This window comes from Furipterus horrens, unplaced genomic scaffold (assembly GCF_987537825.1).
Source record: "Furipterus horrens unplaced genomic scaffold, mFurHor1.1.pri manual_scaffold_19, whole genome shotgun sequence".
NCBI classification, from domain to species: Eukaryota; Metazoa; Chordata; class Mammalia; order Chiroptera; family Furipteridae; genus Furipterus; species Furipterus horrens.
The window spans coordinates 1,974,218-2,002,026 of record NW_028327189.1 but is presented as its reverse complement, the minus strand read 5'-3'; the positions used below and the strand labels follow the sequence as shown (position 1 = coordinate 2,002,026).

At 42.3% G+C, this 27,809-nt stretch overlaps 1 pseudogene; it reads left to right on the top strand.

Annotated features, from left to right (window-relative positions):
- LOC149990274 (heat shock transcription factor, Y-linked-like) lies at positions 1 to 21,820 on the top strand (annotated as a pseudogene).
- Positions 21,821 to 27,809: the final 5,989 nt, after the last annotated feature.

The following is a 27,809-nucleotide window of genomic DNA, read 5'->3' as shown; positions in this document are numbered from 1 at the left end:
ATGGCACACATTTCTTCAGAATTTCAAGATGTTTCCCCTAAAGAAGGATCAACTGACTCAGAAACCTCCATTAGACCACACATACCCTGGGGACTTGGACTTGAGGTCTCTGATTGAAGAAATTGTTTTTCAGGCTTTGTGTGAAGAAACCTTGATGAAAATACCCCATTCCACATTGTGTTTCTCCAAACCAGATGAAGACAATGATTTTCACTCTATTACCTTTCCCAGAAAACTGTAGAAAATAGCTGAAAGTGACCAATGTAAGTCTATCTGTTGGGATGAAAAGGGAACTTGCATAGTAATTAATGAAGAATTCTTTAAGAAAGAAGTTTTGGAAGGAAACTCCTTTCAAAATATTTAAGACTCATAACATGAAAAGTTTAGTTTGACAGCTGAACCTTTATGGATTTCATAAAGAGCGACATTATTTTCAAAGATCTGCTTCTCTAGCTGATTTTCTGGCAGAAGGAAAAGGAGTCTCAGTGTTAAACAAGGTATTTAGAAATTTACAGACACAACTTACATAGGAAATATGTACATTTTCATTTTACACAAAAATGTTCATTTATATGAGCTAAAGCTATATTTTTAAAATTCTATAGACCACTGTTAACATAGTTTTCTAACTTTCAGACTGTTTGGGAATCAACAATCAAGCTTATAAGAAAATTTTCTCATAACTTTGAACCTTCCCAATGAACTCTATTTAAATAAAGTTCTTTGAACCAATAGAGGTGATAGTCTCAGTTACTGGAAATACATGCCACATTTCACATGTGATGCATAACTAAATGTCTGTGCTTGATAAGAAACATTTACATATATCAGGAGTGTACCTCGCAATCGCCGACGCTTTTTGCACCCGGGGCCAGTTTCTTGGAAGCAAACTTTTCCATAGATAGGTAGTTTCGGGGATTGTGGGGTGGGCGTGTGGTGGAAGAGTCAGGGTGTGGAGCTCAGACAGTACCTCCTGTTGTGTAGCCTGATTCCTAACAGGTGATGGGTGTACCCATAGAAGTCAGGGGGTAGGAAACCCTGGCCATGTATTGTTTGATCACATTAACGTTATGTGATGAAACTGAAATTATGTTGTATTGACTAGGTTTATCAGCCTTGTATCTTGGTTTGAAATGTCGGTAATTAAGTTTCTCCTTTGGTTTTAGTTACAGTTCTATCATAATCCCAATTTTAAACGAGGCTGTCCCCAACGTTTGGTAAGAAAGAAAAGAAGAGTTGGAATTAGAAATGCTTCCTCAGATTCATTAGTTCAATATTTCAACAAGAAGCCTTGTGGAGCAGAAGATCATGTGGATAATCATAATTCTGGTTTTGTTGCTGGAATGAGTGGACTGAGTGTATTTCCACATTCCACTAATTTAAGTGAGCCTCTACTAAGAAATCCTTCTACCAGCCAATTAATTGCTAAGACAACTTACCAATCAGAAGTGATTTTGATGCTCTACCATTTAGTTTAGTTAGATCATCAGAACAAATTGTAATGAATCAATGTGCTATTTCAAATCAATTGACCACTTTTCCTGTGTGTTCACATAGCAGCTCCATTCAGGAAGATACCCACAATTTGAATTCCATTACAACCACAACTGTTTCTCAGAACCACAATATTTCTCCCTCATGGAGAAGTTATCTCTTGAAAAAATGGTAGAGCCTCCCTCTCTCGAAAACACATATCTTCATTCACTTATCAGTGATAGTCTTCCTACTAACCTGCAACCAGCAGGCAACCCATGGTTCCCAATGCCAATGAGAGCTGATACATCTGCTGCCTCTCTTTCAAGGTCAGCTACTCAAGCACCTTCATTATATGCACATCATTGTAATTACAACTGATCTACCAAAGAACTACCAAAAGCAAAAATTAGATCTTATGTTGACATATATCATAAAAATGTATGCAATTCACTTTTAGAAAAATAAATTTGGAGACTCACAGTTATAGTTTCATTGTCCTTATTTTTGAAGCAGTTAAGAGTAAATCGATGCTTTATTTCCCTGGTAGCATATTTAATAGTTTTTAATCTGTGTTTTTGCTCATTAAACAAGGATACTTAACATACCCAACTCTAAGTAAATTATATGTGATAACTGTTTAAAAAGAAAATGAAAGTAAACAAAAAGAAAAAAAGCGAAAGATGGAGACGCTGAATTTTAGAGAATTGTGAAATAGTCCAGGGTAAATCAAATGAGGGCCTACATTATTTGTCAGAGTGACCGTAGGCAGGGCCCAAGCCTCTGTGTGCATTTATTCCCCCAAGTCAACCTTATCTAAGAGAGAGTTCCTTAGTGCACAAGAGTCATGCTCTCTCAGAGTGATTGGCCCCATGCCACTTTTGTCTAATTTCATATATATAGGAGCCCCTGTTGTACAGGCCATGTGAGTGAATTAATTGCCGTCTCTGCCATACTGGTGGTCTGGGCATGCCCACTAATTTGAGAAGGTGTATTAATGACCCCTAAGTCAATAGTGAGACCCTGCTAGAGAAAGGGGGCTCTCTAGAGAAAAGAAATGCCAGGGAGAGGACTGGTGCTTGAAGGATGGCTAGTTCTCATTGTTACGCATAAAGAAGACTGGAAGACACGTATTGGAGACCAATCTTAGAGCTGAGAGGACATGACCAGGACGCATGAAATGAGAACCGCCTGGGAGAAAACATGGGTGGTGTTAGAGGTGGAAGTAGTTGTCATGAGAGCCCAGGTTGAGACGGTTTCCATGACAGGATCAGAAGTTCAGTTCATAGACTCCTCTGAGGATAAGGATCATAGGGCGGGCCAGACCCTGCCCTGTTTCAGGCAAGACTGCTTGTAACACTGAAGATAAATGGCCCAGGACCAAGGGCCAGCGCCTCCACAAGTTACAAAGCTCTCCACCATGAGACATTTCTTGAAAGGGCAGATGAAGGATTTGGGGAGCAAATACCAGCAAAAGCATCAGAATATTTAGCGACTTGGTTGCTCACATTATGAGATATAGGGATGGGTGACATTTTGCTTTCTGGCCAGGAAATCAGTTAGCTTGCACCAGTCCCTGCACATGGCACTGAGATAGCAGCTTCAGAATGCACACCAGACTGGATCATGGCAGTCACTCTCATTATGAGGGCAAACACAAAAGATTTGCCATCTATGACCAATAGGTGGAAGTCATATTCTGAGTTACAACAGGTATTGTGAGAACCATAAGTGAGGATTGTTATTCTTATATAGATACTCATGGACTTGAAGAAGAAGTTTTCACATTGCACTGAAGGATGTTGTCTAATAAAATGCACCACCACTGTTATTAAGAGCCTTAGAAGCTATTCTTGCCCCTTATGTAGGCCATGCCATCAATGTGGTGACCCCAATTATAGCTGTCCTAGGGGAGGGGAACGATGTTCAGAAGAGAAAACAAGTGTGGGCAGTAGGATCTGTAAGGAGAGTAAAGGGACCTGTTAATGTCACTAACCCAGATGTGGGTTGATCTGTGTAGGCGGGAGCCAACAGGGAGAAATTAAATGGAAATCCTAACAAGGCTGTCTTGGAGCTGCGGCAAAGTTGAAAACCAGAGCAAGAGTTTCGCCCACTACAAAGAAAGAGAGGGAGCTCCAGAGCAAGTGATAAGAGGGAATTTTCACCCCTACTGCAGGCTGTGAATGTATTGCAAAATTACTTGGGGAAGTCTTCCAATATGGCTGAGGATTCACCTGATGATCACATTGTACTTTCCACTTTGACTGAGGACAAGGCATAGGGACCTGCCTAACAGGACGAACTGAAAACCAGGAGGCCACATGTACAGCTTACTGCTTATTGTTCCCCCAAATGTACAACAGACAGACACGACAGTGTATTTTCCATTTCTCAAGAAAACATCAATCACCTCCCTGGCATGGGAGAACACATAGAAGGATATGGGGGTACTGCCAAATGGGTGAGGCATGTGTCCCTTGCCTTGGGGATTGGGCCCCTGCCACCCCAGGAATATGTGGCTGATGTCTCCCCAATACCCAGGTACTTCTTAGGAATTGTTTTACAATGGCTGTGGCTCACTACTACTGCCATGGTTCTTCTGCAGAATTCTACTGCTGCAGAATTTGGCCTTTGTGTTCAAGTTGTGAAGGCTGTTGTTAGGAGTCAAGTCAAAACTCCTTCACTGGTTTTGCCAGAACCATGGTGAGTGACCAAATACCAAGCAATACCTCCTCCATGGAGGTCATCAAGAGAAACTGTCAAGGGACTGTGCAATGTCCAAGTAGTTCATCCAGCACGTTGCCATTATAACTCCCCTGTGTGACCTGTGAGAAAACCAGATGCCCATGGAAACTGAAAAAAAGATTACTGGGAATTAAATAAGGTAATCCATCGATTACATGCTGCCATGACCTCCATAGCCAATTCAATATATAAATTGAGAAATGACTTTGTAACCTATCAATCATGTTCTTGACCTGGCTAATACATTTTTCTCCATTGATTTAGCAGCTGTGTGTCAAGGCCAATTTACCTTCAGCTGGGATGGCTGGAAATGGACCTTCACTGTTATCACAGGGATATCTCCACAGTTCAACACTGTGCTATGAGCTTGTGGCACAGGGTGTTGCCATTTGGCAAAAGCTCCAAGCAGTGCAAACCTACCATTACATTTGACAATATCATGCTGAATTCTGGCTCTTTTATGGGTGTAGAAACTACTGTGCCTGCCTTGCTGAAGCATTTGCAGCAGTGAGGATGGACAGTAAACACAAATATGATACAGAGACATGGTTTACCTGTCAAGTTCTTGATGGTTGGTTGTCTCTTTGGGTGAGACAGGAGGCAATAATTGATAAGGTGAAGGCATTTCCATCCCCCAAATGGTCAAGCAGTTACAGGAATTCTTGGGTGTGTTGGGTTATTGGAGGGTCTTTATTCCACATTTGACACAAGTTCTGAAACCTGGATAGTGCTTGGTACATAAAGGAGTCAGATGAGACTGGGAACACAAACATGACATGGCTTTTGATGCACCTAAACAGGCCAAATAAACAGTAAAGGCCTCGAGTGTTTTGGTTCCAACACGACCTTGTGAGTTGGTGGTCCATGTCACCCCCAGAAGGTAATGGTTGGGGTCTATGGCAATGGCAAGACAAATCCAACTGCATTTTGGTAACAACTTTGGAAGGGATTTAGGCTCATTACTCCCTAAATTTAAAAGCACTAATCACCACCTCTTATGCTTTGCTAGGTACAGAGCCTCTTACATGTGTTGCCCCATTAAAAGGTGACCTCAACCTATCCTGTCGTAGGCTGGGTGTGTGCCTGAATGAAAAATCACAGTTCCCCACACTGCATAGGAAGGTGCTTATTTGAAACAGTGATGTACCCTGTCCTTCAGCCCCCTGAGTTGGGAGCTGCAACAATCCTGGGACCTGTACTATACCTTGGGACACAAGAAAATGAAGGGGCAATGCCTCAGCTGATTTCCCTTGGTAACCTCTATAAAGAAGGCTACCCAGTGATACTCGAAAGTGTGTGGCATACAGATGGGTCAAGCCAGGGGAAGCCCAACACATGGAACACCTTTGCTTTCCATCTTGACATAGGCACATATGGATCAAACATGGAACTGGACAGAGTAGTCAATGGGCAAAGTTAAGAGCTGTATAGGGGCTCGTTACCAAAGAACCCTCCCCTCTCATCATCAGCACCAACAGCCAGGCTACATATCATGGTTTGTCTTTCAGTTTGCATGTGCGGTGGAATAAAGATGGGTGGTGGCTCACAGGCCCTTAAGGTGCAACACCATGTGACAATACTTACGAGCATTAGGACAGCAGACTATGCTACGAGGCGTGCCAAATTGGTCTCACCTGGAAATGAAGAAGGCAGATACACTTGCATTTGTTCAGTGACTAGAAGAAGCTCTGGACTCAGACATGGTAGCCTGGCTACACAGATGACTACCTCATGCAGGTCAGTGCATTATATGTACAGAAGTGAAACGATGGTGATTGCTATTGAACTTTGATGTGGTGGTAAAGGCATACCAAAAGGGTATGGTCTGATCCAAATGCCAATGATGGGTGTTTCACTAAGAAGGAGGATACATAGCTCTAGGTGCCAGTGGTTAGATGCCAAGTGGCTTACATTGGTCCCTTACCAATTTCAGAAGGTTACTGATATGCTTTGTCTGGTGTGGTCAAGTCTGTTGGTGGCATTCCCCGACAGGAAAGCTGATCGGCAGACCAACAAGAAGACCTTAGAAAAAACAGTAGGCCATCTATGGCTGCACGTAACCATAGAGAGCAACCTAAGAACTCATTTCACTGGAAAGTGATTACAAGTCTGAAAACGAATGCGGACATCCAATAAAAGCTTCATGTCCTGTATAATATTTAGGGGGCTGGCATCACTGAAGGGCATAGTGGTCTGTTAATATGGATTGTGTTATGCAGACTCAATGAGTGGCCAAGGAGAGGAGTGCTCTCCTCTATTGACTCAGTTCCAAGTGGCCATGACCCCCATACAACCACAAGTTTGCACCAAAGATGATGCGTTGAAGCCTGGTTTTGAAAGACAGAATAACATTCTTTTGCCCACAACAACAGCCTTGAATCTAGATGAGATGGTGCACTTTAACTATCCTTGGAAAATTTGCCACGTTGGTAAAGATGGTTAGCTTTTCCGACCACATGTGGCCAAAGTATTCAAGCCAACAGGGTCACGGAGCTATACCTGAAGTGTGTGTAAATCATGAGCATCTTGCAGGGAAGTTTTGTTCTTTCATTATGGCCAATGCATGCCTCTCCAGTAGTCTGAGATATTTCCCCTGCAGTAACTCTTGGGGAGGGAAGTAAAGCTGTGGTAAACAAAACTGTGGAGGGATCCTGTACCTGTTACTGTGTTATCTCAAGATTCTTCCTTGGCATGCATTCTACTGGACAGGAAGGACCTACTGTTGCTAGTACCAATGAAACATATTTTTCTTTTCTTTTGTTTTCTCGCAATGATGGTTGCTCTATAGCAGCGGTTCTCAACCTGTGGGCCACAACCACTTTGAGGGTCGAATGACCCTTTCACAGGCGTCGCCTAAGGCCATTGGAAAACACATATGTAATTACATATTGTTTTTGTGATTATTCACTATGTTTTAATTATGTTCAATTTGTAACAATGGAAATACATCCTGCATATCAGATATTTACATTATGATTCATAAAAGTAGCAAAATTACAGTTATGAAGTAGCAATGAAAATAATTTTATGGTTGGGGATCGCCACAACATGAGGAACTGCATTAATGGGTCACAGCATTAGGAAGGTTGAGAACCACAGGTCTATATCAATGTTATGTGGATTGGGCATACACTTTCATGGATGCGGCAAATGCCTTGGCATGCTGGGTATCCACAGAGAGCCCAGGTGACATTACCACTGGCTTACTGTGGAGAGTGCAACCTGTCAACAGCTCTGCATGGTAGTGGCTGCACCATTAGACTGATGCTGACCGCATAGACTGAAGTTAAGGACTCAGTGTGCAGCCAAGTGAATCACTCCAGGCCCCTAGTAGGGAACTCACTCAGAACTGGGCTAGTCTGGTAAATGGTGGTGATGGGGAAGTTAGCATACCTCTGTCTAGAATGCTGAAATGGCACCATGCCCAAGATCCCTGTAGGTGTTGGGTGGTTGCCCACATTCCTGTGCCACAAAATCCATTATGTCTCCAGTGCATACCACTGGGGAAAACATGACAATGCACAACTTGGTGCATTCCCAGTACCTTGGGGACCCTGTGGGTGTGCAGGACCCATGAACAGCCTCACTTCCCCTATAATTGGACAGGGCACTGCACATAGGGGCTACCATATGTTCCGGGTCAATTTTATCTACAAAGGAGCAGGTGACTACCAACTGCAAAATTTTCAAGGCTAGGCACGAGCACCAAAAAACCCCTTGTTGTTTCTATCCATTAGCTATATTCTTCCCCCGAGGTGCAAGCTTAGTCACAGAGGAAGAGGTAACCGCCTTGGCCAAGCATACAGCAATGGCCTTTAATGTGACTCATTTTTCCTGTTCCTTCTCAGTGAGGTGGTTGGGCAGCTGGACAATGTGGTGGCACATGGAGGGGTATGTGTGTTGCTTCACACAGAAAGCTATGTATATACCCATGATATGCAACAAAATTCTCTTGCTTGACAAGAGTTACAGAATGAGATGGCGGGTATACCCAAAGTCGCCCATGAGCTACTGAGGGCTTGGGGGGCCTCAGTAACTTCTGGAATGTATACAGTCTGTATTACAGCTCTATGCATTGTAGTTGGTATTATCTTCTCTTGTTTCAGCTCATATTGCTGCCATGGGCTTTGGATGCTTGCTCCCATTTTCTTACACAGGGCCCCATGTGGAAGGACACTGTCACATAGATTATGAGGTTAGAGTCCTGCGTAGGTTGAATGTCATGTCAGGGTGACCTTAGTCAGAACCACTTCCCCCACATGCATGTATTTTCCCAGGTCACCCTTACTAAGAGAGTGCCTTAGTGTGCAAGGCTCATGCTATATCAAGATCCTGGCTGGCGTGTGTACCACATTTGTTTAATTTTATACATATATATGAGCTCCTGTTGTTCAGAAAGTCCAGATGACTTGCTACCCTCACCTCCTGCCATGAGACAAAAGTGGACTTTGCGGTTCCGTCTCATTTGACACCACAAAGAACAAGTAAAGGTGGACCCTGTGTTTGGGTCTAGCCTGTCACCATGAGAATAAACTTGGAATGAATTCCCTATTCATTAATCCACTGTCATTTTTTGGTCTCACTGAATGCAAAGTAAACCTGCCTGGAGCTGAGTTGTTGTTTTTCTTTTTTCTTTTTTTTTGTATTTGGATAGCACTCTTCCCAACAGCATTTGTTGTAGAAATTATCTTTTCCCTGATGAGTAGTCTCGGCACTGTTATCAAACATGTTTTACCATATGTCTTTTGAATAAGAGTTTATTTCTGGAGTCTTTAATCTATCCCATTGGTCTATCTCTCTGTTTTTATTCCACATTCTTTTTTAATTTAAATTTATTTGGGTATCAGTGGTTAATAAAATTATATAGGTTTCCAGTATACAATTATATGAACCATCCTATGTACACTGTGCTTTGTGCCTACCATCTAAAATTAAATCTCCTGTCACCCAATATTTGACCTTTTTTACCCTTTACTGATTTCCAACAGAGAATCACGTGTTGCCTATGTCTATGAGTTTTTTCTTGTTTGTTTGTTTTTCCTACAGTTTTATATCTCCCATATTATTCAAGTCATATGGTTCTTGGCTTGTTCTGTGACTTATTTCACATAACAGTTATCCTCAAGATTCACTCATGTTGTTGCAAATAACAGCTTTTATCTTTATGTCTGTTAGCATTCCATTGTAATGTAGAACAAAAGGAACCCTCATTTGCAGCTTCTGAGAATGTAAACTGGTAGAGCCACTATGGGAAATGGTATGGAGTCTCCTCAATAAACAATTGGGAGTAGACCTATCCGTACTTTTTGATTTCCTATTTTTCTTTTAATTTTCTTTTAATCCTCGTTGTATTCTTTCCATTAGTTCTTTTATGCTCCCCTCCCAGAGAAATCACCATACTAAAGCTTATATAATGTCATTTGAAGTCCAAAAGAGGATACTGCTAGCTTTCTTCTTATGTTTTCAAGATATATCAGATATTGACATTACATGTAGATTTTAGGATGCAATGTTTAAATTCTGAAATAAAAATGCCATTCCTATTTTTACAGAATTGTGTTAAATCTATAGGTCACTTTCAATAATATTGATATTGTTTGTCAGCCTAAAATCATGGTATTGCTTCCTACTTGTTTACGTTATCTTTAATTTTTCCACCTATATTTTGCAGTATATTCTATCCATAAATATTTTTCCTCAATGGTTAAGTTTATGTCTAAGCATTCTATTTGGGGGCTATTGTAAAAGAAATTGTTTTCGTAATTTTTTGTTCAGGTTGTTTTTTCTTAGTTTACAGAGATCATCTGATTTTGTATATTAATTTTGCATCTGGCAATATTGATGAATTCCTTAATTTTCTTCTAACAGTATTTCTGTGTGTGGCATCTTTGGAATTTTCTACAAATAAAATCATGTCATGTGCAAACAGAATTAACTTCACTTTTTCTTCCTGATTTGGATGCCTGATTTTATTTTATTTTATTTTTTGTCCTATTGATTTCTCACTTGATCGAACTTCCAGTGCTATGGTGAATAAAAGTCACAAGAGTAGCATGTTTGTCATTATCATGAGTGAAGTGTTTGAGACTAAGGTTTAGTGTGACTTTGCCTCAGGATATAGCTTTCTTCTGGTTAGCAGCATTTTGAACAATAGTTGATCACTTGTTTTTTCCTACGTGTGCAAAAATTGTCATAATTTTTCCCACCATTCATAGGAATTATGATAATTTTCTAATAGCAGTCCTTTCAGTGTTGGCTTATAATTCAATTTGGTCATTTTAAATTTATTTTCAAAGTTATAATATCATATGTTGTTTAATCGTTTTATACACATATTCTTGAGGAACAGTAGCTATTAATCGTCCTTTCTCCTTTGGGTATCAAGGCTGTGGTATCTACATCTAGTAAGTGACTGCATACCTGTTCCATTTGTGTTTTTTTTAAATTTAATCATATTTTTATGAAAGTGTTGGCAGCGCTTACTTGCCTAAAAGTACTTATAGTAAGGAGGGCATTAATTCTAATTGGTTGTAGATTCTCTTGAGCTAAGTAGGGAGGATCGCACCCAATCTGCAGATGACAAGTGTGTGTTTTAGTTTTTCTTATATTTTCCTTGTTTCTTTGAAATAGCTGGAGCTTTCATTATATGTGCAGTAATGAGATTCAAAGGTCCTTCAGCTTCTCTTCCTAATTTTAATGGACCTTTTAAGCTTTTACTTATAACAACAGTTGATCCATGAACTAAGCCAAGAGTAGGTTGGTGAGATAGGGATACACACACACTGCACAGTCAAAAGTTTTGACTCTTCCTCCTGAAATTTAACTTATAGGTTGTCTGCATAAACATATTTTGTATGTTTTAAGTAATATATACTGTATTCTTATGATAACATAAGCTAAAGAAAAGCAAGTATCAAGAAAATCATAAGAGAACACTTACAGTACTGTATGTATTTATTGAAAACATGTAGATGAACCCACACTGTTCACCTGTGTGTTCTTGAAGGGTCAACTGTACATTGTTTATTGTGAGTTTGTAGTAGACCCATTAGCAGATCAGAAAGTACTCTCTGTCCTTAGTACACCAATAGGATTTTTTTAGGCAACGTCTATTATTTATTTATTTGTTTGTTTGTTTATTATATTTTTAATATTTTTTATTTTATTTTTTTGTTTTCCAATTACAGTTGTCCCATCTTTCCCTCATTGGTCTCCCTCACCCAGCCCACCCCTTCTCCCACAATTATATTCCTTCTCGTTGTCCATGTCCGTGAGTCATTTATACACATTCCTTGACTAAACTCTTCTCTTACTGATCCCCCTTCTCTTCCTCCCCACTTCCACCTATTGACGACTATTCTGCTCCTTGTCCTATTTAGTTTGTTTGTTTATGTTGTTCTTTAGTTTTCTGTATTAGGTGATATCATATGGTATTTTCCTTTCTTAGCCTGGCTTATTTCACTAAACATAATTCTCTCTAGTTCCATTCATGTTGTCTCAAATGGCAGGAGTCCATTATTTATTTCTGCTGCATAGTATTGCCTTGTGTAAATGTATCCCTGTTTTTTGATCCAGTCATCTACAGATCGGCACTTAGGCTGTTTCCAGCACTTAGCTATCGTAAACAGTGCTGCTATGAACAAAGGGGTGCATAATGTCTTTAGAATAAGGATTTTAGGAGTTTTCGGGTATAATCCTAGTAGTGGTTCCATTTTTAGTTTTTTGAGGTAATTCCATATTGTTTTCCATAGTGGATTCACCAGTTTGCGTTCCCACTGACAATGTAGTAGGGTTTCTCCACATCCTCTCTAACACTTGTTGTTTGTTGATTTGTTGATGATGGCCATTCTGACTGGCGCAAAGTAGTATCTCATGGTGGTTTTTATTTTCATCTCTCTGATGGCTAGTGATGTTGAGCATTATTTCATGTGTCCATGGACATTCTGTATGTCCTCTTTGGAGAAGTGTTTATTCAGGTTCTTGGCCATTTTTTAATTGGGTTGTTTTTGTTCTCTATGTTGAGTCATGTAAGCTCTTTATATATTTTGGAGATCAGTCCCCTGTCTGTGATGTCATTGGCAAATATGTTTTCCCGTATGTTTGGTTTACTTTTTGTCTTGCTGATGTTTTCTTTTGCTGAACAGAAACTCTTTAGCTTGATGTAGTCCCATTTGTATATTTTTTTATATATTTCTCTTCAGATATGTATCTCTGAATATATTGTTATGAGAGATATATGAAAATTTTCTGCCTATGTTTTCCTATAGGACCTTTATGGTGTCACGATTTACGTTTAAGTCTTTGATCCATCTCCAGTTTCTTCTCGTGTGTGGTGTAAGTTGGTGGTCTAGTTTCATTTTTTTGCACGTTCCTGTCCAGTTCTCCCAGCACCATTTGTTAAAGAGGCTTTTCTCACTCCATTTTATGTTCCTTCCTCATTTATCAAATATTAGTTGACCATAGAGGCCTCGGTTTATTTCTGGGGTCTCTATTCTGTTCCACTGATCTATGTGTATGTTCTTATGCTAGTACCAGAATGTTTTGATCACAGTGGCTTTGTAGTATTGTTTAATGTCTGGTATTGTGATTCCTCCTGCTGTGTTCTTCTGTCTCAAGATTCCTTTTGCTATTCGGGGTCTTTTTTGGTTCCATATGAATTTATGGAGTATTTGTTCTAGGTCTGTGAAATATGTCATTGGTATTTTAATAGGGATTGCATTGAATCTGTAAATTGCTTTGGGTAGTATGGCCATTTTGATGATGTTCATCCTTCCCATCCAAGAACATGGTATTTGCTTCTATTTATTTGTATCTTCCTTAATTTCTTTCTTCAATGTTACATAATTTTCAGAGTGCAGGTCTTTTCTCTCTTTGTTTTAGATTACTCCTAGGTACTTAATTTTTCTTGTTGCTATAGTAAATGGTATTTTCTTTTTTGTCTCTGTCTCTGCTATTTTATTGTTGGCGTACAGAATGCCTTAGATTGCTATATATTTATTTTGTACCCTGCTATTTTGCCCAATTAACTTATTATATTGAGTAGTCTTTTAGTGGAGTTTTTAAGATTTTCTATGTATACTATGATGTCATCTGCATATAATGATAGTTTTAGTTCTTTCCCAATTTGGATGCCTTTTTTTTTTTGTCTTTTTGGGTTGCTGTGGCCAGGACTTTCAACACTATGTTGAATAGGCGAGGAGAGAGTGGACAGCCTTGTCTAGTTCCTGATTTCAGGGGGAATAATTTCAGTTTTTGTCCATTGAGTATGATGTTGGCCTCAGGCTTCTCATATATAGCCTTAATTATGTTAAGGTATGCTCCCTCAATTCCCATTTTGCTGAGTGGTTTCATTATGAACGCGTGTTGTCCTTTATCCAATGCTTTATCTGCATCTATTGATATGATCATGTGATTTTTGCCTTTCATTTTGTTTAGGTGATGTATTATATTTATTGATTTGTGAATATTAAACCATCCTTGCATCCTTGGGATGAATCCCACTTGATTGTGGTGTATGATCTTTATGATGTATTGCTAAATCCAGTTTGCCAATATTTTGTTGAGGATTTTAACATCTACATTTATTGTCGATATTGACCTGTAGTTTTCTTTCTTTGTTGTGTCTTGACCTGGTTTTGGGATTAGGGTAATACAGAATTCATAGAAAGAGTTTGGGCTGTTTTTCTGTTCTTGGATTTTCTTTGGAATAGTTTGAGAATGGTAGGAGTTAGTTCTTCCCTAAATGTTCTGTAAAATTGACCTGTGAAGCCATCCGGCCAGGGCTTTTGTCCGGCCAGGGCTTTTGTGTGCAGGGAGATTTTTGATTACTGTTTCAATTTCCTTCTTTGTTATTGTTTTGTTGAGACTTTCTACTTCTTCTTGGTTCAGTTTTAGAAGGTTATATGTTTCTAGAAATTTGTCCATTTCTTATAGGTTTTCAAACACAGGGAAACAAACACTGATGCGTGAGGGAAACACCAACTGGTTTCCCCTAGTGTACCCAAAACCTGGGACCGGGCTTGAAGCCCAGGCTTTTGACCTGATTGGGAATCAAGTTGGTAACCCTTCCATTCTCATTCCAATGCTCAACCCACAGAGCCCCACCACCCAGGGTGACAAACTGAATTTTAAATGCAACTAACCACCTAAAATATGGCTAAAAATATTAGTAGTTGTATTTTTTCATATTATTATTGATCTTGTATGGTAAACCCCAGCATGCCATGATTGTCCATCTATTTAAAGTCAAATTTGTCAAATGAGTCATAGACCTGTTTCACAAAAGTAGACAGCGATATTTAGGTCTTGAGGTAACACCAGTGGTTCTCTTGAGGTCATTATCTATGAGCCAATAAAGTACAATGAAGATGTGAAGATAATGGAACTCATGTACACTGCTTGTGGGAATGAAGATTTGTACAACTGCAATGAAAAACCGTACAAAAGGTCCTCATTGAATTAAAATGAGCATGCCAGCTGGGGCGTTGTGAGACTTGGGGACACAGAATTGAGAGGTGTGCTTTAATTGTTTCCTAAACTCAGGAATGGAGTGACACATGAATATAAATGTCAATGGTTTCCATCTAGACATGGCACAGATGAGCTCATACTGAGAATGGTGTGTCCATTTAGGGGAGGCATACATCCCAGTTCTTCCCACTTGCATTCACAAATTCAAAAGAATTACATTCGGGTTCTTGAAGAACTATCTGCATCCCAATTTTCTCGCAGCATTGTACTCAATATCAACAGAAGAACAGAAGAGTCCAACAACAAATAAATAGATGAAAAAGATGTGCTGTATACAGGAAAAGGAGTATTATTGGGGTTTAAAAAAACAAAAACAAAAAGCGATGCAATCCTATGGCAACATAGGAATTTCTTTTTTAACATCTTTTCCTCCAATGAATACAAAACAAAAAAAAATTTTGGACAAACACCCATAGACAAGATACCCTCTGTATAAGCCCAAGAGTTAAGGAAACATGTTTCAACCTATTGTTGGGTCAAGAAAAAAATCTGAGATTAGAAACTTTGAAGAGGGGGAGAGAAACAGTGTGACTTCTCCCACAATGTGGCATGGCTTGGTGTCATGGGAGCCCTTCTTAGCCCAAGATTTGTTTTGAGGGTGAACGGGACAGAGCAAATGCTTCCCAGGCAGTGGAGAGTGCCTGAAAGAACAGCAGCGAGGCTTGAACACTTACCGGAGACACATGTTACTAACTGCATTATGGACATCATGGGGAGGTCTGCACATAAGCCACTGGGGATGGCTGACCAAATGCGCAAGGACACTTGCAGCATTGTGCATGCCTCACCCCTCACTGTGTGCCAGTTCTCAGTGTGCTCCTGATGGCATCATGCCTGAGTTTGCAACAGCTTGTAAACACATGCAGGAAGATGGCCTGATCTGTGAACTGGGAAAAAACATGTACTGTAACATTCAGCACTGCCTCAAGGAAAACAAAAGGAAGGCTATCAGCATCAAACAAGCTTTGTGAAATCTAGAGAAGTCATACAAGCTGAAATTCTGTCGCCCGAGAAAAGTAAAAACGTGGAACAGGCGTATCCAATAGAAACATCTAAGAAACCCCTATCAGCAGTGCTGATAGAAGGCACTCCTCTCTTGAATAAATTTTGTAAAGGCTGCAGGAGACAAATTCTTCAACTCTGAAGACAACAATTACAGACTTCGTAGAACATGAGAAAAATAAAGAAGGAGACATGACCCCATATAAGAAATTTGATCATTTTCCACTTGCCAAACCCAAAGAGATAGATTTCTATAACCTGCACATTAAAAATATTAAAATAGCTGTTTTAATGAAGCTCAATCATCTAAAAAACAACAGCAGCAGCAGCAACAGCAACAGCAGCAACAATAACAACAACATAAGGAGAGGTCATCAAAATCAAAACAAAAATATATACATAAAAAAAGATTAGCAGAGAGGTAAAATCATGAAACATATGTTCAAATAAAAATTTTGGTGCTGAAAATACAATGAATGAAAGTTTAAAAATAAAAGAGAGAACATCATTTTAAAGACACAGAATTTAAAATTACCTAATTGATTAAAAATTATTAAAATGTAAAACAGCCATATGTGAGCTATGGAATGCCATTAGGGAAATCAAGCTAAAAATCATTAGAATCCAAGAAAAAGAAGTCACGTGAACAGAACTCTAACTTGGAGAATATAACGGCTAAAATGTTCTCAAATACAGGGAGATATTTGGACATAAAAAATAATGAAACTAATAGGTGTGAATGCTATGAAAACCAACTTCTCCAAGACACATTGAAATAAAGTGTCTGGGCTCAAATACAAAGAAGTGATGCTAAAAGCAGAACAGAGAGAAGATGGGGGAGGAGTGAGGGAAGGTTGCGCTTTCTGGCTCCCGAGACTCGTCTGTAGTTTGGACTAATTGCAGACAGAACATCTCAGTGAGCAGCTGGACACTGGCAGGAGTCGAGCCTTGGCACTGATGGATTAGAGAAAATCATCTGGGAATGACCTGTTTGGTGGGGATAGCGGAGGAAAAAGGGACCAAATGGCATTTCTGACTGGGGTGGCTCCCTGAGCTGCAGCTGCACATACACAAAGGCTTCTTGGTGACCACAGGCTTCCCCAGAGAGGAATCCAGAGGAGAGCAAATCTCTGCCCACTGTAAGAGACAGGAATGGGCCAGATGGCATCTGATGCTGAAAGACAAGAAACAGCATACTGCTGTGCATGTGAGAACGTGATTTCCCTTTATATTTTTCTCTTGTGTACCGCGGAGAGTGGAGGAAATATTGGGAGTGATGGACTTTCTTCAGGAGCACAGGTGCGGAAATGCACTTGCCCAATCCACAGCGATCCTTTCGGGTTGCAAAGAGGCGAAAAGCAAAAAGCCCTCATTCACTGGCCCAGGTGCGTGGGGCCGCGCATCCAGGTGCCCCTCAGACACACCTCAAGAGACATAAGATCGGTGCTGCAACGGGTGCAGGGAGGACTCACTGGGCAAGCAGAAGACCGTGCGCAGACATCCGTGGCCAGCCCCAGGGGGTGCCACGCCAGAGCACAGATCACTTGCACGGGCTCTGCTTGTGCCCACCCATGCGAGCTTGGGAATGGCGGGCGGCTGCAGTGGGGAAACAATGGATGGCGGCAACTCACAGACACTCGCTTCCACTGTACACAAGTGTTTGGGGCACCACCCCAAGGGGTGAGAGACCAACACTCGGGGTGTCGCTTGGCAGGCCTGAGGCTAGCGTGAAAGCCATTGAGTGCACGCACGTGTGCACATGCACAAGCACTCTGGCCGGCCACCACGGGCGCACATCGCTGCTGTCAGGAACAGGAAACTGGTCCGCCTCACTAGACCAGCTGTGGATCCAGAAAAAGAAGATGACACACAAAGGCTGAACTAAGTACAAACTTTCTTTTTGTATTTTTTTAAAAAATTTATTTCTATTTTAGTTTTTATACTTGTACTTCAATTATTTTTAATTTTTTAAAATTTCTTATTTTTAATTTTAATTTTAAATTTAATTTTTATTCTTATTTATTTATTTTTAATTTTTTTAAACTGTCTCTTTAATTTGTTTTATACCATCTCTCCTTTTCATTTTTCTTCATTAATTTGTTTATTTGTTTGTCTGTCTAGTTTAGCCTCTCTTACACTAAATAAATAGATTATAACTAGTATACAAATCTAATACTATACAATCCCACTTTCTTACTATATTCTGCACTCTTACCTCTTTTTCTTTTATTATTATTAACATACAATGTAAATATTACCTTCTGTCTCTCATAGTCTCGACACTATTTGCTACTATTATTAATCTATCAACTCCTCTCTAAAAAATAATATTTATCCCTTTGAAAACAACTCTTATCTATTCTTATTATTGTAAAAGAGCCCTAATCTCACTACATTTATAATAATACTCGCTCATTTGCTGATGTTAGCGGGATAGAGGGTGGGGGATATTTTTGAATGTGTGGGTTTCCTGCCTGGGCTGTGTGCTTATGTTTTTAACACCATCTCCTCAAAAGAATTCAAGACAAAGTGGACAAAGTGACTCTCAATCAACTAGCCAGAGGCAAGATCCTACCAAAGAGCATCTGAAATATAACCAGACAGCATAAACAAATGGCATAAAGGGTATCCCAAGAACTTGAGGCTCAGGCAATCAAAGAGACTGCACCACTGAAACACCCAGATCTCCTATAAAAAGTATCATCCCACAAAGGTGGGAAGTCAAAAAAGACAAATCCAAAAAGCAAAAACAAACAAGAAGAATCTAACATGGTAAGACGCAGTCACAACATCTCAATAAAAAGAAAACAGGAATCCCCAGAAAGAGAGGTAGATAAAATAGACATAGCCCAAATGTCAGACATGGAATTCAAAACAATGGTGGTGAAGAAGCTCAATATACTCGACAACCTCAAAAACAACTATGACAACCTCCAAGTAAGTTACCAACAGCTCCCAGAAAATTACCAGGAGCTTACAGGGAACTACACCAGCATAAAAAGGGACATAGAAACTATTAATAACAACCAGGAAGAAGTGAAGAATACAATCCCTGAACTGAAAAACACATTAGAATCAATCAAAAGCACGCTAAACAAAGCAGAGGATTGGATCAGTGAGTTAGAGGACAATATAGAAAAAAATTCCCAGACAATTCAACAAAATGAAAAAAGATTGAAAAAATATGAACAAGATGTAAGGGAATTACAGGATAGCATGAGAAAAAATAATATCAAGATCATTGGAATAAAAGAGGGAAAAGAAGAAGAGCAAGGAATAGAAAATCTGATAGGAGAAATAATAACAGAAAAATTTTCCCAACCTGATGAGAAAAAATGTTATGCAAGTTCAAGAAACACAGAGAGTCCCAATGAAGAACAGCCCCCCCAAACCCACTCCAAAGCACATCATAATTAAAGTGGCAACATTCAAAGACAAAGAGAGAATTCTAAAAGCAGCAAGATAAAAACAGCAAGTAACATACATGGGGGCTCTGATAAGGCTATCGACCGATTTCACAAAAGGAACATTACAAGCCAGAAAGGAATGGTCAAAAACATTTCAAGTAATGAAAAGCAAAACGCGATAACCAAGAATACTCTAACCAGGAGAGAGGGGAATATGGCGGCCGAATAGGGGTAGTGTTCTCTGCTCACTCCTGTTAAGGAGAGACTCCAGGAAAGAATGCGGAGAGGAGTGACTGAGTGAGTGTGGATCACTGATAGCGTGAACAGGGAGGAGAGTGTGGGAGCAGCGTGGAGGTGGGTGGAGGGGTTTGCCACACACTGCAGGCTGAGTCATTCTGGGACCCGGTGCATCTGCAGTACCAAGCTGGAGAGCTCACTAGCTGAGAGCTGCTTGGAGGCTCCCCCTGCTAGGAGCACACTGATAAGTGAATTCTTGTAGGGAATTAGGGAGAGGATTCGGCTGAAAAAACCAGAGGAGTGAGAGGACAGTGAACAACCAGGACTGGGAGAAACTGTGTGATCTGAGTCTAGAGAGAAACCTCCTCAGCTGCAACCTCTGACCAAAAGCTCGGCATTCCGGGGCGCACGCAGCACTAGAGCTAGGGCCCTACAGAACAAAGGGACAGTTTTGGGGCAATGAGCCAGGCTGCACAGAAAAGCTGCTGTGGAACTCCGGACTGGGGGAGAGCTCCTGAGCAAGAGAGCAGTGCATGCCCCTGAAGCTTTGAGCGATCGCACTAGAATCCCACAAAACAAAAGGCAGGTTTGCGGCTAGGAGAGAAATAGGGTGCACAGGGCGTGTAAGCAGGGAAGAGAGCAAAGGCTGTGGTTCTGGTTTGTGAAGACGGTTTTAGGGCAAGGAGAAGAGCCCACGTGGGAAAGCCGCTGCAGAGCTCCAGACTAGGGGAGAGGTCCTGGGCAGGAGAGTGCCACTGAGCACGGCGCTTTAACCCACTGTGCCAGAGTCCTTCAGAACAAAGGGATGGTCTTGAGACAGGGTGAGAGGTAGGGTGCACAGGCATATAGACATGGAAGAGAGCAGAAGCTGTAGCCTGGGAATAGAGACATGACTGGAGGCAGGGCAGGGATTGCTGGCAGGCACCGGCTGGACCAAAAGTGGGAAGGAGTAGCTGGACAAGCCTGAGGAGGGCTGAGGGTGCCACAGGAGCGGACAACTATACGCAGCTCACAGCAGAGCAGCGGTACGCCCAGGAATAAAAGACTAGCAATCCCAGAATCAAGCAGGATCTTCCCACAACCAGCCACCCAACCAGAAAAGATTTGAAACCCATGGAATTTTGAATAGGGTGGACGCAGGAAGGAAGGAAGGAAAAACAAAAAACAAACAAACCAAAAATACCTAGAGACTGTGCCTAAAAGTTAAATTGAGTTAAAATTTTATCATTCTTCTATTTCTCACTCTCTCTCTAACTGCCCCTACCGTCCTTTCTTATTCTCTCTCCTTTTCTCCCATCCTCTTCCCTTCCTTCTCTCCCTTTAGCATGTCTCCCCTTCATCCTATTCTTTGTTAATTTTTTAATTTTAAGTTCTCTCCCTTTCCTTCCTATTCCCTTCTTCTAATCCCCTTCCCTCCCCCTTCTCCTTGTCTTCCCTCCGTTTCCTTTCTCTCTCTCTCCTTTCTCTTCACTAAACACTTTCAATTTTATTAAATTTCTTTTTTATTTTGTCCCCCTTCAGTCTCCATTCGTTTTTCTTTCTTCCCTTTCCCTTATTTTTCTTCTCTCCCTATAAATATTCTGTCTCTCTTTCTTTCTTTCTCCCTATTCCACTTTATATTCTAATCTTTTAATACTTAAATTTTAATTCTAATCTATTCCCCTCCCCCTTCACTCTCCCCTTCTTACCCCTTTCCTCTTTCTTCCCCATCCCCTCTCTTCTTTCTCTCACTCTTGTATTTCTCTCCTTCATCCTATCTTTTGTCAACTCTTCAATTTCAATTTTTTTCTCCCTAATATCTCCTCTTCCTCTTGATTTCCTTCTCTCCCCTGTGTTCTTTCCCTCCCTCATCCTCTTCTTTCTTCCCTTATTTCTTTCTAAGTACTTTTAATTTTATTAATATTTTTCTTTATCCTGACCCCCACTCCCTCTCCATTCAATTATTCTTGCTTCCTTTCCCCATCTCTTTTTCCTCACTCTCTATATTCTCTCTTTCTCTCTATCTTGCTATTTTATATCACATTTTAATCTAATTTTTTAATAATATATATATTTTAAAATATTAATTTAGTCCCCCCTCTTTTATCTCCCCTTCTTCTTTTGTTCTCTTTCCTACCCTTCTCTTCTCTACTTTCTCTCTCTCTTTCCTCTCTCCCTTCCTGTCTTGCTATTTTCTACTCTGTATTTTTATTCTTGAAAAAGTCTTTCTCAATCTGTTTTCTACCTTCTAACCTCCTCAGCCCTCTGCCATTTGTGAATTCTTTGATGTGCCTTGTCACGTCATCATGAAGTCATGTACGCCTCTGTCGACGGGAGAGACGGTATCAAAGAAGACTTCAATGCCACTAATCCCTGAGCGGTATGAGATTGTGAGGTCATCGATCCCTTCTTGTGAGGTCACCGTGATTTCTTCAGACCAGATCTGACTGCAGAGGGGCTAACACTGCGAAGCCATCGCCTTTCTCATACAGGGATTTTAACCTCATCGATTCGACTTGTGACGTCATCATGATGTTGTTGGACCAGATGTGACTGCGGGCAGGCTAGCACTGCGAGGCCATCTCTTCCCTCATCTCCGTGGATTGTGACGTCATTAATGTGCCTTGTGACATCATCATGAAGTCATGTACCCCTCTGTTGACGGGGGTGATGGGCACGAAGGGTTCTTCAATGCCACCAGTCGCCATTGCGACTGGGATATTGAGGACATCGATCCTCCTCTTGTGACATCATCGTGATGTCATCAGACCAGATCTGACTGCAGAGGGGCTAGCAATGCGAGGCCATCGCCTTCCTCATTCTGGGATTGTGACAACATCTATTAGACTTTGTGATGTCATCGTGATGTCATCGACCAGATCTGACTGCGGGGTGGCTAGCACGATGAGGCCATCGCTTCCCTCATGTCCGAGGATTGTGACGTCATTGATGTGACTTGTGACATCATCATGAAATCATGTACCCCTCTGTCGACGGTGTGACGGACTCAAAGGGGACTTCAATGTCACTAATTGCCACGCAGTTTAAAATAGTGAGGTCATCGAACCGCCATTGTGACATCATCATGAAGTCATGTACCCCTCTGTTGATGAGGGGGATGAGCATGAAGGGTTCTTCAATGCCACCAGTCGCCATGCCGACTGGGATTGTGAGGTCATCAATCCCTACTTGTGATATCACCGTGATGTCATCGGACCAGATCTTACTGCAGAAAGTCTGGTAGTGAGGTCATCGCCGTCCTCATTCGGGGATTGTGACGTCATCAATTTGACTTTGTGGCGTCATCGTGATGTCGTCGGACCTGATCTGACGGCAGGGCAGCTAGCACTGCAAGGACATCGCTTCCATATCTCCACGGATTGTGATGTCATTGATGTGCCTTGTGACATCATCATGAAGTTATGTACCCCTCTGTGTATGGTGTGACGGGCTCAAAGAGGACTTCAAAGCCACTAATACTCGAGCAGTCTGGGATTGTGATGTCATGGATCCCTTCTTTTGACATCACTGTGATGTCATCGAACCAGGTCTGAGTGCATAAGGGTTAGCACTGCGAGGCCATCGCCTTCTTCATTTGGGGATTGTGATGTTATCTATTAGACTTTGTGATGTCATCTTGATGTCGTCGGACCAGAAGTGACTGCGAAGCGGCTAGCACTGCGAGTACTTCCCTTCCCACATCTCCGCCATTTGTGAATTCTTTGATGTGCCTTGTGATGTCATCATGAAGTCATGTACCCCTCTGTCAACGGGGGGGGACGGTATCAAAGAAGACTTCAATGACACTAATCCCTGAGCGGTATGGGATTTGAGGTCATCGATCCCTTCTTGTGAGGTCACCGTGATTTCTTCAGACCAGATCTGACTGCAGGGGGGCTAACACTGCGAAGCCATCGCCTTTCTCATACAGGGATTGTAACCTCATCGATTCGACTTGTGATGTCATCATGATGTCGTTAGACCAGATGTGACTGCGGGCAGGCTAGCACTGCGAGGCCATCTCTTCCCTCATTTCCGCGGATTGTGACATCATTGATGTGCCTGTGACGCCATCATGAAGTCTTGTAACCCTCTATCAACGGTGTGACGGGCTCAAAGAGAACTTCAATGCCACTAATCCCTGAGCGGTATGGGATTGTGAGGTCATCTATCCGCCTTCGTGATGTCACCGTGATGTCATCGAATCACATCTGACTGCAGAAAGGCTAACACTGGGAGACCATCGCTACCCTCATCTCCGAAATTTTGACATCATTGATGTGCCTTGTGACGTCGTCATGAATTCATGTACCTCTCTGTCGATGGTGTGATGGGCTCAAAGAGGATTTCAATGTCACTAATCGCCGAGCCGTCTGGTATATGAGGTCATCGATCCCCACTTGTGATGTCATCATGATGTCGTTGGAGCAGATCTGACTACAGAGGGGCTAGCTCTGCGAGACCATCGCCTTCCTCATCTCGAAATTGTGATGTCATCGTCGTGATACCGACCAGAATTGTGAGGTCATCTATACCCTATTTGTGACGTCACGGTTATTTCATCAGAACATATCTGACTTAAAAGTGGCTAGCACAGTGAGGACATTGCCCTCCTCATCCGGGGGTTGTGACGTCATCGACTCGAATTTGTGACATCACCGTGAGGTCATCAAACCAGATCTGACTGCAGGGCGGCTAGCACTGCGAGGCCATCGCCTTCTTCATCTCGAAATTGTGATGTCATCGATTCGAGTTTGTGACATCACCATGATGTCATTGGACTAGTTGTGACTGCGTGGCAGCTAGCACTGCGAGTCCTTCGCTTCCCGTATCTCCGTCATTTGTGACGTCTTTTATGTGCCTTGTGACATCATCAAAGTCATGTACCCCTCTGTCGACAGGGGAGATGGGCACGAAGGGTTCTTCAATGCCACCGGTCGCGATACAGACCGGAATTGTGAGGTCATCTATACCCTATTTGTGACGTCACTGTGATGTCATCGGACCAAATATGACTTCAGAAGGGTGGCAGTGCGAGGCCATTGCCTTCCTCATCCAGCGATTGTGACGTCATCGATTTACTTTTTGACATCATCGTGATGTAATGGGACCAGATCCGACTCCAGAGAAGCTAGCACTGCTAGGCCATTGCCTTCCTCATACAGGGATTGTGATGTCACCGATTTGACTTTCTGACATCATCATGATGTCGTTAAACCATATCTGACAGCGGGAAGGCTAGCACTGCAAGGCCATCGCTTTCCTCATCCGGAAATAGTGACATCATCGTTTCAACTTTGTGACATCATCGTGATGTCGTCGGACCAGACCTGACTGCGGGGTGGCTAGCAATGGAAGGCCATTGTTTCCCTCATCTCCGCGGATGGTGACATAATTGATGTGCCTTGTGATGTCATCAGGAAGTCACGTACCCCTCTGTCTACGGGGGGGACGGGCACGAAGAGTTCTTCAACGCCACTGGTCCCCACACCGACTGGGATTGTGAGGTAATCGATCCCCCTCTTGTAACGTCACCGTATGTCATCGGACCAGATCTGACTCGGGGCAGCTAGCACTGCGAAGCCATCACTTCACTCACCTCCACAAATTGTGACGTAATTGATGTGCCTTGTGACGTCATCATGAAGTCATGTATTCAGTTGTCCATGGTGTGACAGGCTCAGAAAGGACTTCAATGCAAGTAGTCATTGAGTGGTCTGCAATTGGGAGGTCTTCGATCCCCTCTTGTGACGTCACCATGATGTCATCAGACCACACCTGACTGCAGAGGGGCTAGGACTGCGAGGCCATCACCGTGCTCATCCGAAAGTTATGACGTCATCGATTCGACTTTGTGACATCGTCGTGAAGTCGTCGGACCAGATCTGACTTCAGAGGGGCTGGCAGTGCCAGACCAGTGTTTTCCTCATCCGTGAATTTTGATGCCATCGATTAAACTTTGTGACATCATTGAGATGTCATTGGGCCAGATGTGACTGCGAGGTGGCTAGCACTGTGAGACCTTCACTTCCCTTATTTTTGACATTTGTGATGTCTTTGATGTTCCTTGTGACGTCATCATGAAGTCATGTATCTCTCTGTCAACGGGTGTACAAGCACGAAGGGTTCTTCAATGCCACCGTTCGCCATGTTGACTGTGATTGTGGGGTCATCTATACTTCTTTTGTGACATCACAGTGATTTCATCGGACCACATTTGACTGCAGAGGGGCTAACACTGCGAGACCACCACTGTGCTCATTAGAAAGTTATGACGTCGTCGATTTGAATTTGTGACATCATCGTGAGGTCGTCGAACCAGATCCGACTGCGGGGCGGCTAGCACTGCAAGGCCATCATCTCCCTAATCTCTGCGGATTATGATTTCATTGATGTGCCTTGAGACGTCATCAAGAAACAATGTACCCCTCTGTCGATGGTGTGATGGGCTCAAAGAGGACTTCAATGCCACTAATCCCTGAGCCGTCTGAAATTGTGAGGTCATCGATCCTTTCTTGTGATGTCACAGTGATGTCATCGGACCATATCTGACTGCAGAAGGGCTAGCCCCATGAGGACATTACCTTTCTCATCCAGGGATTGTGAGGTCATCGATCAGCCCTTGTGATGTCATCTTGATGTCATCGGACCAGATCTGACTGCGGGAGTCTAGCACTGCGAGGCCATTGTTTTCCTCATCTGGGGATTGTGATGTCATTGATTTGACTTTGTGACGTCATCGTGAGATTGTTGTACCAGATCTGACTGTGGGGCAGCTAGAACTTCAAGGCCATCGCTTCCCTAATCCCTGCGGATTGTGACTTCATTGATGTTTCTTGTGACGTGGAGTGATGTACACCTCTTTCCATGGGGGGGACAGGCATAAACAGCTCTTCCATGCCACTGGTCGCCATGCCGACTGGGATTGTAAGGTCATCGATCACCCTCTTGTGACATCACCATGTCATCGGACCATATCTGACTGCAGAGAGGCTAGCACTGTGAGGCCATCGATTTTCTCGTCTCAGCGGATTGTGACATCATTGATGTGCCTTGTTATGTCACCATGAAGTTATGTACCCCTCTGTTGACGGTGTGACTGGCTCAAAGAGGACTTCAAAGCCACTATCGCTGAGAAATTAGGGATTGTCAGGTCATCGATCTCTTCCTGTGATGTCACAGTGATGTCATCAGACCAGATCTGACTGAAGAGTGGTTAGCACTGCGGGGACATCGCCTTTCTAATCCAGGGAGAGTGACGTCAAGATTCGACTTGTAACATCATCGTGATGTTGTCGGACCAAATGTGACTGCGGAGAGGCTAGCACTGTGAGGACATAGCTTCCCTCATATCCATAGATTGTGACGTCATTGATGTCCCATGTGATGTCATGATGAAGTCATGTACTTCTCTGTCTTAAGGGGGGACAGGCACGAAGGGTTCTACAATGCCACCAATCACCAAGCCGACTGGGATTGTGAGGTCATCGATTTCTTCCTTGTAACATCACCGTGATGTCATCGAACCAGAACTGACTGCATAGGAGCTACCACTGCAAGGCCATCGCCTTTATCATCTGGGGATTGTGACATCATCGATTTGATTTTGTGACGTCATCGTGATGTCGTCGGACCACATCTGACTGCGCAGAAGCTAGCACTGCAATGCTATCGCCTTTCTCATATCTTCGGATTCTGACTTCATTGATGTGTCTTGTGACATCATTATGAAGTCATGTATCCCTCTGTCGACAGTGTGACTGGCTCAAAGAGGACTTCAATGCCACTATCATCAAGTGGTCTGGGATTCCAAAATCATAGATCACTTCTTGTGATATCACAGTAATGTCACTGGACCAGATATGACTGCACAGAAGCTAGCACTGAGAGGCCATCGCCATTCTCATATCTTCGGAGTCTGACTTCATTGATGTGTCTTGTAATGTCATCATGAAGTCATGTACCCTCTTTTGATGGTGAGACTGGCTAAAAGAGGACTTCAATGCTACTAATCCCTGAGAGGTCTGGATTGTGAGGTCATCAATCCGTCCTTGTGACATCATCCTGATGCCATAGAACCAGATCTGACTGCGAAAGTCTAGCACTGAAAGGCCATTGTTTTCCTCATCCGGAGATGGTGAAGTCATCGATTTGACTTTGTGACGTTATTGTGATGTCGACAAACTAGATCTGACTGCAGAGGGTCTAGCACTGCGAGGCCATTGCTTCCCTCACCTCCGTGGTTGTGACGACATTGCTGTGCATTGTGACGATATCGTGGAGTGATGGACCCCTCGGTTTATGGGGGCGATGGTCATAAAGGGTTCTTTATTGCCACCGGTTGTCATCCTGACTGGGATAGTGAGGTTATCAATCCCCCCTTTTGACGTCACCATGTCACCGTGATGCCATTGGACAACATCTGACTGAAGAGAG